Genomic DNA, 17,692 nt, shown 5'->3' on the forward strand with positions numbered 1-17,692 from the left:
CAATATCGAGTTATTCCAATCCACAGACTTGGCATATTGCAACCATTTAATTTTTAGTTTCAGCAAGGTTTGGAGTTTTCATTGTACTGTTTTCTAATATCTTTTGTTAATTTTTTTCTAAGTGAATAGGATATGGATTATATTTTGGATACTATTAGGTACTATTTAAAAAATAAACTGATCATTGCAATATGATAAAGTAAACTTGATGTTTGTATGTTGAAGTTGTAATCTGCTTCCCTATTCATCCACTGACTTTGCCTTTTTTCGGCGAAACCCTCACAATGCCTTATGTAAATGATTATGTTAATTACAAATAAAATTGAGCATTTTCTTTTTCAAACTGTATGTTTTTTATTTTTTATGCAGTGACTGGACCTTTAATACAGTTTGTGTGTGTGTGTGTGTGTGTGTGTGTGTCTGTGTCTGTGTGTGTGTGTCTAATTAAAAACTCACAAATACAAGGCAGGTGCTGTAATCATATCCTTGATCTCTGCAGTGTTAGATGGAAATGATAAGAATAAACGCTTGTGCCTTATTTCTGGTGCCGAGGAGAAAGCTTTCAGACCAGCTTTTTTGTATAGCATCAGCTGTAAGATTCTGACAGATGCCCTTTGTCGGGTAGAGCAAGTTTCCTTTACTTCTCAGTATCTGAAAGCTTTTGTTATAAATTAATGTCGAATTTTATCATATCTCTTCTCTATGGAAAAACTTATTTGGTTTCTCTAAGTTTATTAATATGATAAATTCATTGATTAGAGTTTAGTTCCTAAATGAGCCTTTGTATTTCTTTGGTAAACCATGTTTACATGTTTACATTATGCATTCCTTTGTTGTGTATGTGTTAGTTTTGGGGCCATGCCTGGCAGTGCTCAGGGGTTACTCCTGACTCTGTGCTCAGGGCTTACTCATGGCTTTGTCTTCAGGGATCACTCCTGGCTAGCTCCGGGTCCATATGTTGGTGCTGGGGATCAAATTCAGGTCAGCCACATGCAAGACAAATGGCCTACCTACTTTGCTCTCTCTTTGGCCTCAGTATCATGCATTACATTTTTAGATGCTGGTTTTGACTTGATTTTGTTTGATTTTGCGTTTGTTTTTCAAGCAATGCTTGGGCATTAGGGTTGCACCCAGAAAACCTGTATCAGGGCAACAGTAAGGTTTGGGCCATTAGGGTTGGACCCTGTAATGCTTGGGGGATCATGGGATGCTGTAAGTTAAGCTCAGTAACATATGCTCTAGGAATGCACGTTAATCTCTGTACTTTCTCCCAATTCCTGATCTGTTGATTTTTTTTTTTTTTTGCTTTTTGGGTCACACCCAGCGATGCTCAGGGGTTACTCCTGGCTTTGCACTCAGGAATTACTCCTGGCGGTGCTTAGGGGACCATATGGGATGCTGGGGATCGAACCCGGGTCAGCCGCGTGCAAGGCAAACGCCCTACCCGCTGTGCTATCGCTCCGGCCCCAGATCTGTTGATGTTTTGTTAATGATTTGTAGATCTGTTTCTGGGACATATAATTTTTTGAGAGGTAATTATGGTTTGAATGTGTCTGCTTAAAGTGTGTATGTTGAAGGTGTAGCTTCTGATGTGATGGTCTTTTTTAATGGTGTCAGGGATCAAACCTAGGGCCTCAGATATGTGAGGTACTTGGTCTGTTGCTGCTGAGTCACATCCCTAACTGATGTGATAGTTATTTGAAAGTATTACCTTTGCAAGATGAGTCGGTTTGGGTGAGGCCCCCATATAGGCATTAGAGCCCATTTCAATGAAGAAGAAAGCAGAACTCATTGGCTTGTTCAGGCTGCTCCATGAGCACACACAACTTAGGTATCCGTAGAGCAGGAACTGGACTCTTACTGGGTTAACTAAATTAGCCATCATCTTGATCATTTTTTAAATTTTGTTTTGTTTGGTTGGGCTGGAGTGATAGCACAGTGAGTAGGGTGTTTGCCTTGAATACAGCCAACCTGGGTTCGATTCCTCCATCCCTCTTGGAGAGCCCAGCAAGCTACGGAGAGTATCCCGCCCACATGGCAGAGCCTGGCAAGCTCCCAGTGGCATATTCGATATGCCAAAAACAGAAACAAGTCTCACAATGGAGACATTACTGGTGCCCGCTTGAGCAAATTGATGAGCAACGGGATGACAGTGACAGTGACAGTGGTTGCTGAGGACTGAATTCAGGACCTCATATATTCAAAACATCTGCTCTGACACTGAACAACAGCTCTGGCCTCCGTTATCTTGATCTCAACTTTCCAGCTTGCAGAATCATGAGAAAGAAATTTCTGCCATTGATACTACATTATGGCAGCCTCAGCTGACCAAACTAGAGGAGGGTTGATAAAACGACCTTGTCAGATTTTAGCATCAAGATAATGATGAGCTCATTAGATAGAAAAATCATATGACAGAATCCAACACCCTTTTATGACTAGAACACTCTCAAAAAGAAAATTTCCTTATTATGATAAAAGAGAAGGCATCTATTTCTGAAGGGACGTAGACCTACATTGCATAAGGAGCTCCCAATTCCGTAATCAAAGGAGAAATAATTAAAAAAATGTATAAAGTACTGACTCACCTATTCTTTTCCAGTTTCTGTAAGGATTTGTGAGTATTTTTGCTTCCTCCTCTTCTGGCTCAGAGGGTCCACCTGGTCATAGTGCTTGCACATCCTTTTTTGTTTGGTTTTTCTTTGTTTCTGGGCCACACCCAGCGTGCTCAGAGCTTACTCTTGACTCTGCACTCAGGGATCACTCCTGGTGGGGCTCAGAGCCATATGGGGTGTCAGGGAGGAAAGTTTCCCACCCTACCCGCTGTACTATCTCTCCAGCCTAGACTCACATCTTTTTAGTTGCTCTTATTGTGCTTGGAGACTGAATCATGCATAACCCCTTTGACTCCTCGGGTTTTCATGCTTTGTAAGAATTGTTGTTGCGTAACCTTTTATTCTGGAGCTTATTCTTGTCTGATTCTTAAGTGGTGCTGAAGGTGGCACTTCTAGTTGTGCTGTAAAGTCTCTCTACTCTATATAATTTAGATCTCTGTCACCTTTGAGTAGTGTTCTGGTGATTGCTGTCTCCTATGAGTTCTTTGGTAGATTTATTTGGTAGATAATATTATATTATCAATATAATATTGATTAGAAAAAAATTGACATGGCTTCTTTTTTTCAGTAATATATCCTTATAAATTTAAGTTCTTCAGACAGACTAATCCTCCGACATCTGTTACATCTCCTTCGGCTAGATTGCCATACATGTTTTATCTCTGTGTACCTTATTCCAGAGCTTGTTTGGGCAGAAAACTGGAGTAGCCAAGGGGCACACCCTTTGGGCCCACATTCCTTGGGGATCATAGTTTTGTACTCCCATATTGCCCAGTATTTGAGAAGTATTGTCTGTCTCCTATGCAGTTTTCTGGCTGATTCTACTGAAAGAGGGACAGATCAGGGGCTGTGCATTCCGTCAAAGTCAGCATTAGAAAAGCTTTTACTCCGTTTTTCAAGGGTTGGAATTTAAGAAGAAATAAAGGACTTGAAAGAAAAAAATTTTTATTTGCATATCCAACTGTATTAACTTAAAAAAAAGAGTTGAACCTTATTTTTTGGTGCTCCAGTGTTTTGTTTCCATTGAGACCAATTCTCATTATTGTTCTTCCTTGGATTCCCTCCTCTTTACCATCCTGACTCTTCCTTTTTTTTTTGGTCCTTGTTGACCTTAAAAGGAAGTTTTTATATCTAATTTTGGTACTGACAGGGTTCTCCAATTAATCTTCTGTCTGATTTTTCTAACTTTGTGTGTTTTTTTTTTCCCTTTGCTTTTTTGGGTCACACCCAGCGATGCACAGGAGTTACTTCTGGCTTGTGCACTCAGGAATTACTCCTGGCGGTGCTCAGGGGACCATATGGGATGCTGGGAATCGAACCTGGGTTGGTCGAGTGCAAGGCAAACACCTTACCACTGTAATATCGCTCCAGCCCCAGATTTTTCTAACTTTAGTTACCAAATAGTTTTTATCTACCAAATGAGTCAGTATCTTGGTCAACATTCTTATGCCTGTGTCTTTTTGCTTTGGTAATTCTGTTTCCTTTGTTGAGAGGTCTTTACCTTTTACTTTCAGAATTTTGCTTTATGGTGGTGTTTTTGTTATAAAGGTGTTAGCTGTCCTTAGAATATTTGTTAAATCCTCTAACAGAATCATAAGCCCATTTGGTTGCTTTACGGATCTTTGATCCTCCCCTGTTGTCTAACTAGCATAGAACTCATCATAAAAAAAAAAAGAACTCCAAATATATTATATTAATTTTTTTTTGTTTGTGTGTTTTGGGTTACACCCAGTGGTGCTCAGACCTTCTAGCTCTGTGGGGTTTAGGGGACAATATAGCGCTGGGGATTCAGTAAGGGTCAGCCACGTGTAAGTCAGACACTTAACCTTGTACTGTCTCTTCAGCCCTTGAATATTTATTGATTATTTACATAAATAATCTTTAAAATTGAAGGCTTTGCAGGTTACATATCCCCTGGATGTGGCATTAACCAATCTTTCAGGATTCATCTTGTATCTGTCCCTGTGTTAATTAGGTGGATCCATTGCTTTCATGACTTCAGGTATTGATGTGTGTATCTTTGCATTTGCTACTTAGGAAAGAGCTACTGCCAAGAAAATATATCATTTGTTAATTTTTTAAACAATATGTGTTATTTATTATGTTTCATAGCTGCAGTATATTGTGTAATGATAAATGAACTATAAGAACAGTTTGTTGGAATCACTTTATTATTCAAATTAATTATTTTTTAATAAAGATTAAAAATTGGCATCGCCTTTAATGGAAAAAAAGTCAATTATTTTTCTTTTCCCTACTCCCCCCAATATATTGGCCTTCAGTAAACAGATGGTCAGATTAAATGCTATGTAAATAAAAGTGCTTCAGAGTGAAAATTTATAATATTTGGAAAAAGAAATAGAGTTAGTGCTTTGAACAGTCTGTCTCTTATTCAGAGTTTCAGTTATTATCTTCCTTAAGCTGGTGACACTGTCTTATCTGTGGTCTAGATGAGATTTCTTTGTCAGTGTTCAGTGAATATTTACATGTCATAAGCAAGCACTACAGCTTATGAAAGACTGGTTGTATGATTTTGAATTTCTTTACTCACACAAAGGATATGTTCAAGGGGCTACATTGGATCTGGGGAATTTTCTCTGGAGTGTCTGAACTTTCATCAAGCCTGCTGCAAGGAGTTTCCACTGGATCACTTTGATCTTGCTGTTGGGTGGATCACAAGAAGCGGATACTTGACTCACCCCTGTTCTGTGACAGCCCCTGGGTTTGTGCAGCCTTTCCCACTTCTGTCTCCTGCCAGGTCAAAGGTGTATGTATCCCAGAATCTTCATGGACTTGTAAGGAAATCTTGCCCAAAAGGTTTCTGCTGGGGCAAGGAGTTTCAACAGTAAGGTGTTTGGGGTACACTGCCAGTGATAAGGCAATGAGGTGGTATTGGGAATGGGCTGCCCCTGGGGTAACTGCAGTTGGAGACTTCCACCGTGGTAGAAAACATCAGTTCCAGAGAGAAAGTGTTGAAACAAGGAACAATCACCGCCCTGTAGCCCCAGCTCTATAATCTCAGCCTTGGTCCTACGGATTAAAAAAATACAGAAAGGTGGTGGAAGAGAAAATTTCTTGGGGAGAAGAAAATTTCTTGGTTGGTTCCTTGTAGGTTAAATGAAGAACGTTAAGATTTACTTTTTCTTATTTGCACCACACCTGTCCGCTCAGGAATCACTCCTGGTAGGACCTGGGGCACTGAGCCCTGGGCATTTAACTTGAGTTGACCGTGTGCAAAATAAATGCCTTACTTACTGGACTATCTGCCTGGCCTCAAGATTTACTGCTCAATGTACTTTGGAGTTTGATTGTCATTTGAATGTGGTTTTTGGATCTAGTCTTAGTTTTGAAAAATTAAAAAAAACTATGGAGACATGTACATAGTAATATAATAAGCACCTCATATCTTTTACCGGTTAGTAACATTTGGCCACAGTATAGATTCATATATGCTTTGTTGAGGAATAGAGTGGGAATGAGCCGTTAGAAAATGATGAGTTTATTCCTAGTATTTCATGCTTGTTGATGTAAAGAGTCAGATTTTTTCCTTCATCATCACAATACTGTGACTGAACTGAGGAATTGAGCATTGATGAAATGTTTGCATGATTGTTGCTAACAACAGTATTGTCCCTATTCAGATCTCCCTGTCATCTCTCTAGGACTAGTCATTTTAAACATCAAAGACCATTTTAAGTGGTCATTGGTGTCCTGGAGGTGTAGCTCAGAGGCAGAGCTTTTGTCTGGTGGGCATGATGTTGGAGTTTGATCCCTGCTCAAGCCCACATGCCCAGTATCATCCTGGTGGCACCGTCCTTTGTAATCCATGTGTAATTCCAGGCATCACAGCACGGTGTGAGATCCCAGGTGCAACACACCCAAGTGTGTGAATACATCAATTAAAATGTGCCATCCCCAGGGAGGACTGATCTGCTCTTGGAAGCTCGCCACAGTAGATGAGGGTAGTTAGTATGGAGAAGAGCATTATGACAGTGATAGTGGGAAATGATCACTGTATTGAGTTGAAACAAGAGTTGAATGCTGAGAGTAGGTAAAGGGATACACATGATAACCTGTCAGTACCTGTACTGTAAACATGATGCCCAGAAGGACAAAGGGAGAGAAGAGGGAGAGGGGAAGAGAGGGAGGGAGAGGAGGAGGGGTGGGGGAGGGGGAAAGTGCCTGCCACATAGGCAGGCTGGGGTGGGGATAGGGATGAGGGTGCTGGCTTGTGGGAGGGAAGTTGGGGACATTAGTAGTGGGAAATGTACGCTAGTGAGTGGATGGGCAGTGGCACTTCTTTTTACTGAAACCCGATCATGAACAACTTTGTAACTGTGTATCTCACAATGATTTAAAAAAATATATTGAAAATAAAAAAAATGCTATCCCTGCAGCACCCACAACCAACTGTGTCAGTGTGACAACCCGGGGCACGTGGCTGACCCCTGGTCTTCACAACAGCAGCAACAATAGCAGTTCAGGAAGGGGGAAAGGGAAAGTGACCTTAGGGCTTTCTGTTGCTTAGGAGGGAACAGAAAAGCACGTGGATTTCCTGAGTGGGGAAGAGATTGTTTTATTTCGGGATGGCTTTAAGAGACTATTTAGACAAAAATAAAAGTTTTGTACAAAATTCATCATTTCTGCACGGTTGACATGTAGGCCACCCTATAGAGACAATACAGCAGTTCAGCTGCGTGCCTGGCTCAGCAGCCTACCCGGGTTTGAGCCCCTGCACCCCGTATGATCCCCCAAGCATCTCCAGGAGTGAGTCCAGAGCAAACCAGGAGCAAGCTCTGGACACAGGCCAAAAGGAACAAGAGAAACGAGCTCACTAGAAGAGCATCTCAATTCAGTGCACTGCTGTATCAGGGAAGAATAGATTCCCTTTGGATGAAACGAAATGGACAGAGGGAAGATAATTGATCCACATAGGTTATGTGGCCTGTTAAATTCTCTTTACTGCTGTGTAGATGTGATCTCTCCCCCTTTTGTGTGTGCCACACCTAGTGGTGTGTGGGGGGCTGCATGGCTTCCATTGCCAGGGTGCCCTGGGGACCCACATGCAGAGCTTCAGGCATGAAAGCAGAACAAGGGCTACGGCCCTTTGAACAAGCTCCCTGTCCCTTACATTTGGAAATTTTTACCCTAAAAAAAGTAAAGGAAACTAGTTCCACAGGCAGCAGACATGGCCAAACTAAACTAGAAAGAAAAAGTTAAAGGGATTTTAGAGTTGTGATGTTTTTAATTAAATTACTTTTTTAAACTTTAGTTTGTTGGGTGGACCTGAGTGATAGCACAGCGGGTAGGGCGATTGCCTTGCACACAGTCGACCCGGGATTGATTCCTCCATCCCTCTCGGAGATCCTGGCAAGCTACTGAGAGTATCCCACCCACATGGCAGAGCCTGGCAAGCTCCCCGTGGTGTATTTGATATGCCAAAAACAGGAACAACGAGTCTCACAATGGAGACATTACTGGTGCCTGCTCAAGCAAATAGATGAGAAACGAGACCACAGTGCGACAGTGCTAGTTGTTAGGTTAAGTTTTTGGTGCATTCAGACCTCCCCAAGATAAATTCTGAATACTTCATTAAAAAACCTTGTAGTTTATTCCTCAGTCTGAGGGCTTCCCTTCCTCATTTCTTTAGTGTGTTTTGTTTCTGAAGAGGGATGAGGTCTAGGATTGGCATTAACGAGAGTCAGTGAAGTGGCTGACAGTATAGGTCTGGGCCAGAGGTTATGTTCTGTCTAAAATTAAAGCTAAAGGTTATAAGAAGCAGGGTTGAACCGAAGGGGTTTCAACACAGTACAGTTCTGGCTTGGATTCAGATAATCAGATAATACAGAATTCTGAATAAGTTGGAAGTGTATTTCCCCTCCTCTGATAGTGGTGATTGAACCTGATGTCTCATACACACAGTCATGTGTGTGTTCTGCCAGTGGGTCTCATACCTGGCTTTGGTAGTGGGCAGTAAGTTTTTTTTTTTTTCTTTTTGGGTTACACCTGGAGTTGCACAGGGCTTACTCCTGGCTCATGCACTCAGGAATTACTCCTGGAGGTGCTCAGGGATGCTGGGAATCGAACTCAAGTTGGCTGCATGCAAGGCAAACGCCCTACCCGCTGTGCTATCTCTCCAGCCCCAGTGGGCAGTAGTTTTTAAATATAAATAGAGTCCTAAAAACTAATCTTTTGTTTCATTGGATTTATTTATTTAGGATTTCAAATATTTGTATATTACCTATAAGGATACACTTGATGTAGGTTCATTTGTTTTTCTTTCTTGCCCTTTGAATATTGTATTTTTTTCCCTCAAAAATGTAATATTAAATATTGGATCTTATTGCATGTAATAAAACACTGACTGTCAATGGCCCTGTGCTCATAGATACATTTGTGATTTCTGAGTGTTCAACATAATTTATCTCTTGTTTTTTTGTTAGTTTAGCATATTTTGTGAAGATTTTAAAAATGAGCAAACATATAAAAGAAATTGCTTTGATCAATGGGATGATTCTAGTTACCTTTTGTAAGAGAGAAAAACTTACTAATCAATCCAGTATTTCTTAACAACATGAAGTATTCTAATCCTGGACATCCTCAGATCTTTCTTCAAATACACACTTGGAAATATTTTCTATGACCCAATGGTTGTCCGTCCATCCTGAAGCTCTCACTGCATCTTCATTACCTAAATGTCCTCATTAAACTTCACAGTCACACAATATATTCTTTCAGCTTAATAGCCCACAGTTTGACTTGAGAATCATTTGGCTTGTCAGAATCTTAAAAGAGTTCTGGGAAATAAATTTCTTTTGTGTATTGTGAAGCCAAAAGTTATTGAAAATGTGTTATATTTTCATAATAAAACAAGTATAAAAATATTGCCTTGGGAGCGAGCTAACTATTTTCTTATTGTCCTTGGCCTCCGGGGAGGTAGTTTAATCACTTGTGATAAAGAAATAGCTTGGTTATATTTTGGCAAGTTGACTTGTATTCAGTTTAGATCATAATTTATGAAAATGCTAAGTTCATAGGGAATGTTGTATTCATTCATCCATTCAACAAATATTTATTGAGTGCTTACAACATGCGGGCGCTGAGACAGGCCCTGGGGATGGAGTGGGGGAACGGAACACAGGGGTCTCTGCTCTCTCGAACAGGATGGTGAGTGTCTGAAAGCAGGTAATAAAAGAAGGTGATCTGGTGTGGGAGGAAGTGGGCATTGGAGAGCACTGAATTCGGGGCAGTGGAGTCCTGTGAATGCTGGAATTGAGGCTGCATGCGGAGAGGCTGCCAGGCCAGGGAATGGGGTTTCCTCATGCATATCTGAAGATGAGGCTTGGGCTGAAATTGGGGCTATACCTGGTGGTGCTGAGAACTCGGACTCAGCTGGATGGAAAGGGCTTGAGATGCTGGGTTGCACCCTGGGCTTTGTAAACATGAGACATGGTCTCTATCACTTGAACAATATTTTTGTATTTCTATTGAGATAGATAATTATCTTCAAATTCTGCTTGTTGCATGTATGTCAGGGATGAGGGGGGAGTTTGTGCCATACCTGGTGACTTACTGCTCTTTCTTCCTGATCTTCCTCAGTGATCACTCTTGGTGGTGCTCGGGGGAGATCCTATGTGATGCTGGGCTCGGACCAGGGTCTTTCACATGCAAGGCAAGTCCCTTAGTCCCTCTAATACCTCTCCAGCCCCTATTATCTGTGCTTTATTTTGGGGAGTGGGTGACAGCAAGTGGTGGTTGGGAATCCTTGGGTTGTTGCTGGTGATTGTTAGCTGATCAGGTCAGTGATTCATTAGGGTCCAAGGATGCAGTGCTAGGGGTCACCAGGGCACCAGCACCATATCTGGTGTTGCTCGGTGGCTCCAGGACTATCCCAAGGGGCATGGATGCTGATGATTTAATAGGCCAGGGACATCATCTCCACAATATACCCAACTTCTATTCTGCCAATTAAAAGCAATTATTTTTATTTGGGGGCCAAACCTGATGGTGCTCAGGGCTATTCCTGACTCTGTATTCTGAGGTCACAGCTGGAGGTGATGCTGGAGGTCAAACATGGGTCAGCCATGTGTAAGACAAGTGCCCTACCTGAGGTACTATCTCTTGGTCCTATACTACCTATGTTTTGTTGTTGTTGTTTGTTTTGATTTTTGGGTCGCATCCAGTGATGCTCAGGGGTTATTCCTGGCTCTGCACTCTGGAATTATTCTTGGCAGTTCTCTGGGGACCATATGGGATGCCAGGGATTGAACCCGGGTCGGCTGAGTACAAGGCAAATGCCCTACCTGCTTTACTATCCCTCTGGCCCCTCTACGTTTTAAGATAATAAACTTTTTGATAGAGTTTTGAGGATGCTTAAGCATTCATTTTTCCCATTTGGTATCTGCATCTTCTGAATAGCAGGCCATTCTGACTGATCAGCTCCTGCCGAATATTTCAGCTGGCAGTGTCCTCTTTCTTTCCCAATCTCGCTTCATTTCCACACTTCTTTTTTTCATGAAAAACTTTGGCGAGGACCCATAAATCACTGCTGCCTTGAACAACTCTAGATTGTTTTAAGACACTTTCTGTGTGTTACTGATGAAATGGACAAAATGTATGAATGTATACTGTCAAGTCTCTGGTCCATTGTCTGGATAATTTCCCCTTCATCAGCACTTGGAACATTTTAGATACTTGCAAAAGTAGACAAATTGGTGAAAAGAAGCACTCTTATTCCCGTACTCTCTGCTTCCTACCCATTCATTCACTTGTTTTAAAAGTTACTCCCGCCCCCACCAAGCTTATGGGCAGATATTAAATGTACATTTCCTTTACATGAGGTACTATACCACTTGCTGGAGTTGTAGAAAGATGCTTAACATCGTTTCTTGCCTTAGGGAGCTCACATTCCAGTGAAGACAGTAAAATGGGTTAAAATAGTAGAGAGTGGGGTGACCCAGGTAGGTAGCTCCAAGGAATCTCCAAGGCCTGGAACTCAGGGTTTGTGGCCAGAGCCTGGGACCCTTTGAACCTTGCATTCCCCAGTAGCAGCCCAAGGAGTAGCCCCTGGGCACTTCTGGGTGAAAAACAGATACAGACTAATGCAAATTACTGTCTGATTTGCAAGAGAATCATGAGTTTACTAAGAAAAAAAAAAAGGCCCAGCACTTTATACCCTGTGGATGTAGTTTATATTTAGAAATGGGGGAAATGAGGAGACAAATTTAGCATCTGGAAACACTCCCAGGGAATTTTGGAGAAGATAGCACAGAAAGTAGGGCATTTGCCTTGCACACGGCCGACCCGGGTTTGATTCCTCCATCCATCTCAGAGAACCTGGCAAGCTACCGAGAATATCCCGCCCGCACGGCAGAGCCTGGCAAGCTACTCGTGGCATATTCATATGCCAAAAACAGTAACAAGTCTCACAATGGAGACTTTACTGGTGCCCGCTCGAGCAAATCGATGAACATCAGGATGACAGTGCTACAGTGCTACAGAATTAGGTAAACCAAAGTTCATTGGACAGTTAGGAAATTCTCTAAAATATTTGCTCCCAGACCTGGAATAATAGTACAGCTGGTGAAGGACATTTACCTTACTTGTGGCCAACCTGGGTTGGATTCACATAATCCCTGAGCACAGAGCCTGGAGTAAACCCTGAGCACCTCCAGGTATTGTGTTGGTGTGTTACTGTCACCCCCTTCTCCCCCCATAAAATAAAATACCCTCTCCTAATTAGAATGTAAAGATCTTCAATTTGTGTACATTTAAGTGGCATTCGTATGGAGATTATTGTTAGTTTTTAATCAGATCCTCCAAGAAGGCTGTGATACAAAATATGGTAATTGTATAGACCGTTATTGGGGAATTAGATTCAGACTGTTTCTTTGTGATCTGTTTGTTTGATTCTTCCTCCCTCCCTCCCTTCCTCCCTTTCTCTCCCTCCCGGTTGGCTACAGAAAGGAAAGCTCCTTACCTCCTGTACTATTTCTTTGGCCCAGTATCTGCTTTCTAACAGCATGGAAATCCCTGAGTGTTCATCATACATCTTCAGATATGAAATGGTTGGTTTGATTCTGGTACTCAGAGCTTAGGCAGGAGAGTGTAACCGTAGTGAAACACTCTGCCTTTTCCTCCAGACAGTGTTTGCACCCACACTTAGTGCCATTTGAATTGCATGCTGTATGTGAACTTGGGGAAGACTGATGTTCAAATCTATTTTTAACTGTAGGAGACTTACAGAAATGTGTCATTACTGTTGATCTTGTTACTTACCCAGATTTACCCTGCAGGGATCTTGAGACCCATGGGATATCTTCCATGAAGCATCAGCGCGCACACACACACACACACACACACACACACACACACACACACATGCGGCAGAGCAATTTCCTCTGAGTCCGAGCTGTCCAACCAAGTATGCAGGTTGAGCCCCCGTGATGGCGAGTGTCACTGTCAGTATGGACCAGACAAATTGGGAGCCAGTGCTTTGCTCTCTTTCATCTACAGCCATTCTTTCACTGTGTCTTGCTTCCTTCTGAATGCTCTATGTGTCCCTCCGGCTTTTCTCATTTCTTATGTTCTGGAGTAGATGTGTGACAAAAATAATGGAAGGCCGTCTTTCTTATTCATTCAAAATGTTACGTTGTGCTTGAAGAGTGCAGTCGACTATTTGATCACTTGTTCTATATATGATTTGCTTGTTTATTTTACTCCTATTTACTATTCAAGAATTACATACATACTGTAGTCTGGCAAAAATGATCAGCTCTAATTAATTTTTGTAAAGTACCTTGGAAATTTTACTGGCATGTTGCTTTGTACTGCATTTTGATCATGCATATGATCAGTTATTATGTCTGAGAGTTTCTGAAATGGAATTATTTGGTAATTTGTGTAAATTATCCTTTAAAATGAAACAAAATGACAAAGTTTATCCTTTTGAATTGATAGAATTTAGCTGTTATTAAAATCATATTATTCTTCATAAAGCAGACTTAGAAAAGTTTTATTTCTTATTTGTGTTTTAATTATGTAATCTAAACAAGTCATATTTCCCCTTAGACATGTCCCAGTTTATTAAACATTTTAATTTGATTTCCATAGTGAGCATATAGATAAGATAGGTGGCTACATAAACTATTTGGAAAATATTTTACGAAGTGTAGGAAATCAATCTTATAATTCTAAGTGCCACTGTTACTGTTTTTATTTTTAATGCTTCAACTTGTAGTTCAGGGTACTGAACAAGTACAGTTCAGTAACTCCTACCCTCAGAGAGTTTACATTCTAGAAAGGAAGAAAGACCAGTATGTAAATAAGTTGAATGGGATCAATGGTGTAGAAAAGAGTTTCAAATAAAACCCAGAGATAAAAAAGACAATAATTTAGCTTAGGCAATTTTAAAAAGGATGTGACACTGAGGTGCAGTACCCAATAGAAAAGTAGCATGAGAACATGGGGAAGAACATTTTAGTCTGAGCACGTAATAAAAAAGTTGTCACGTCTTGTGTTAGGGAATAATCTGTGGTTTTGCCTAACAGCTGGAAGGGAGAATAGGCTATTGGATTAGAAACCATGTTGACTCTCTCATAAGGGTCCATAATCTTATTTTTAGGTGGGCAATGCAATTAAATGTTATGTAGCATTTCTTAGATGTCACACATCTGCCTATCTTCTGTTTTATGTATAACATCTTTCAGTTACGTGTGACAGGATAATGTAGCACACCCTGGATTTTAAAGAAGAGGAAAACAGGTGGTTAGAAGCATAAGTGACTTACCCTGAGTCTGATGACAAGTTGTAGTCAGAACTTGGAGTCAAACTCAATGTTTAAAAAATTATTTATTTAATTAATCAAATCACCATGAGTTACACAGTTATTCATGATTTTCAGGTGTACAGTGTTTCAACACTAATCCTTTCTCCAGTGCTCACTTTCCTCCACCAATGTCCCCAGTTGCCCTCCCCTCCCCCCAGTCTGCCTCTGTGGCAGGCCCTTTGCCACTCCACCATGCCACTGCCTTAGTTCCTAATCTGTCTGTCCCCTGTCACCCACCCCCACTCCGTTAGCAAGCATCCTACAGACCAGGTCTCATGCTCCTGTTTCTGTTGCCTTTGGACAATTTCGATTTCCCTACTATCAGACTCAAGTGTTTTTGACATCTTCCTGCTCCCTTTCTTCTAAGTGAGAGTGACCCGATGAGATAACTTTTAGCAAGTTACCAAAGCCCCATTGTTTGTTTTATTTTTGTTTTCACTTTTTTTTTTCTTTTTGGGTCACACCCAGCAATGCTCAGGGGTTACTCCTGGCTTTGCACTCAGGAATTACTCCTGGCGGTGCTTGGGGGACCATATGGGATGCTGGGGATCGAACCCGGGTCAGCCGAGTGCAAGGCAAATGCCCTACCCGCTGTGCTCTCGCTCCGGCCCCATATTTTTGTTTTCACTTTGGGAGTGCTATTACAACGGCATGGTCATTTCTTGGGGCACTCTCTGAACATTGATTCAGACCTGTTATAATATAAAACTTAAATTTGGGTAGCACTGGGTTTTATTTTTTTTTGTTTGTTTGTTTTGTTTTTTTGCTTTTTGGGTCACACCTGGCGATGCACAGGGGTTACTCCTGGCTCTGCACTCAGGAATTACCCCTGGCCTTGCTCAGGGGACCATATGGGATGCTGGGATTTGAACCCGGGTCAGCCGCGTGCAAGGCAAACGCCCTACCCACTGTGCTATCTCTCCAGCCCCAGCACTGGGTTTTAAAAGAGAATTTGTACATGAGAATAAGGCAGACGAGTTGTCAAGTCTAAAATTAAAATTTAGTTTCAAGAATTTACGTTTAGTAGTGAACTGAAAATTGACATTTAGGAGGTAGTGGAAGGAGTTCCTTGTGGAAAATGGGGAGAAAGCCAGAGAAGGATGCGGAACCAAATTCAAAAGGATGGAAGAGGGGGTTTGAATACAAGGTTTTAGAAACAGTGATATAAGCTATTGAGAAAAAGAGGAAGAATGAATATAATAATAATAAAAAACTAAGGCAGAGGGCTTTAATGATGAGACAAATGGTTGAATTTGTCAGCAAAGGCACTGGTGGTAACAGAGGTGTTGATTTATGAGTGAAAACAATTGGTGATTCTGACTGAATCTCAAAAGAGGAAGGAAGGCTTAATAACGGTGTGTAACTAAACTTTGAGAGAAGGAAGAATGAACTGGGAGAAAGAACTGGTAGGATGAGCCTGTACTTGTGATTTCTAGGAGACTTTAGTGGCTCATCTTAATGACCTATAATTGAAGGCAAGGAATAGTCAGCTGCTTACTGATGTATTATTGAGAACTGGGAAAAAAAAAAAAGTCTTGGCGTAACTGCTATTGTCAAGGAATAAAATAGCAAAAGCAAGATTTTTGAGCTCAGAATCTAAGCATATATGTTTATTAACACCAACTGGCATGTGTCTTTTTTTCTTCTTATGTGTTTGTAGTCTGGGAATCAGAAGGAAGATACAACACAGTGAATTTACTCAATATTAAGATTTGGCAGTTGGGCCATGGAAGTTGTTAGTTAGCAATGAGCATAATTAACATAACCTTACTTCTTTGCCTGGTATATAAAAAAGCCTTCTACGTTTGAGAAAATGTATATTCTATGATGATTGAATATATGAAATAATATGATTATGTTTAACCTTCAGAATTTTACTGTTCTATTTTTACCTTATTTCCTGTTTTTCTTTTGAGTTTCAATTTGAATGAAAATATTGAGGCAACACGAGTGGTGGTATCAGTCCTTTATTCAGGAAACAGTTCCACATCGGCAGTACCATAACAGGACATAATTTAGCATGTATATAATTAGGTATATAATGTTTGATCAAAATGCAAAGTATTGTGCTGCAATGGACATAATCAAGAAAGTGTCTGGACAATAAAATAAATGGAAAAAATATTTGCAAGTTATATTAATGATACTGAACCTTTAATCTACCACATATTAAACAACTCAACAAAATGACAATTTCAAAAAAATGGGTAAAGGTTTTGAATAAATATTATTATCTGAAGAAAATAAATAAATGGTGAATAACACCAAGGAGATGATATTAGCAGGAATAATAAATACTGAGTTCTTTTTTTTTTTTTTTTGCTTTTTGGGTCACACACAGTGATGCTCAGGAGTTGCTAGGAATCGAACCCAGGTCGGCCGTGTGCAAGGCAAACGCCCTACCCGCTGTGCTATCACTCCAGCCCCAATACTGAGTTCTTTGATTCATAAACATGTCTAATATCTCAAAATTTTATGGTTTACGTTCATGTTATTAAGTGTACACATTTTCCATTTATGTTATTAAGTTTATTCCTAGGCATTTGATTCATTTTGATGCTATTTTGAAAGGTATTATTTTCTTATTTTTATTTTAGTTTGTTTATTGCTAACGTTTGGAAATATGAACATCTTTTATTTTTTATTTTATTTATTTTATTTTTAAATGAATCACTGTGAGGTACAGTTACAGGCTTACAAATTTTCATGCTTATGTTTCAGTCATATAATGCTTGAGTACCCATCCCTCCACCCATGCCCATTCTCCACCACCAATGTCCGAGTATCTCTCCCACCACCCCCATCCCATTTCCCCCACCTCCCCTGCCTCTGCAGCAGGGCATTCCCTTTTGCTCTCTCTCTCTCTCTCTCTCTCTCTCTCTCTCTCTCTCTCTCTCTCTCTCTCTCTCTCTCCTTTTGGGTGTTGTGGTTTGCAATAGAGGTATTGAGTGGCTGTCATGTTCGGTCTATAGTCTATTTTCAGCCCGCATCTCCCATCCCAAGCAGGCCCTCCAAGCACCCTTTACATGGTGGTTCCTTCTCTATCTGAGCTGCCTTTTACCCCAGCATGTGAAACCTGATTCCAACCTGTGGAGCAAACTTCCTGGTACTCATCTCTACTATTCTTGGGTGTTAGTGTCCTATTCTGTTACTTTAAATTCCACAAATTAGTGCAATCTCTCTATGTCTGTCCCTCTCTTTCTGACTCATTTCACTTAACATGATACTTTCCATGTTGGTGCACCTATAT

At 40.8% G+C, this 17,692-nt stretch overlaps 1 protein-coding gene across 5 annotated transcripts in view; it reads left to right on the forward strand.

Moving 5' to 3' along the window:
* GTDC1 (glycosyltransferase like domain containing 1) overlaps positions 1-17,692 on the forward strand; it is a 427,297-nt gene that overhangs the window by 25,924 nt on the left and 383,681 nt on the right. Inside the window, exon 1 of one of the 5 annotated variants that reach the window (XM_055145869.1) lies at positions 10,214-10,287. The exons of the other annotated variants lie outside the window; for them this stretch is intronic. The gene's annotated coding sequence lies outside the window, so the exon portion shown is untranslated. Of the gene's footprint in view, positions 1-10,213; positions 10,288-17,692 lie in introns of those variants that run through there. 5 annotated transcript variants of the gene reach the window in all.

This window comes from Sorex araneus, chromosome 1 (assembly GCF_027595985.1).
Source record: "Sorex araneus isolate mSorAra2 chromosome 1, mSorAra2.pri, whole genome shotgun sequence".
NCBI classification, from domain to species: Eukaryota; Metazoa; Chordata; class Mammalia; order Eulipotyphla; family Soricidae; genus Sorex; species Sorex araneus.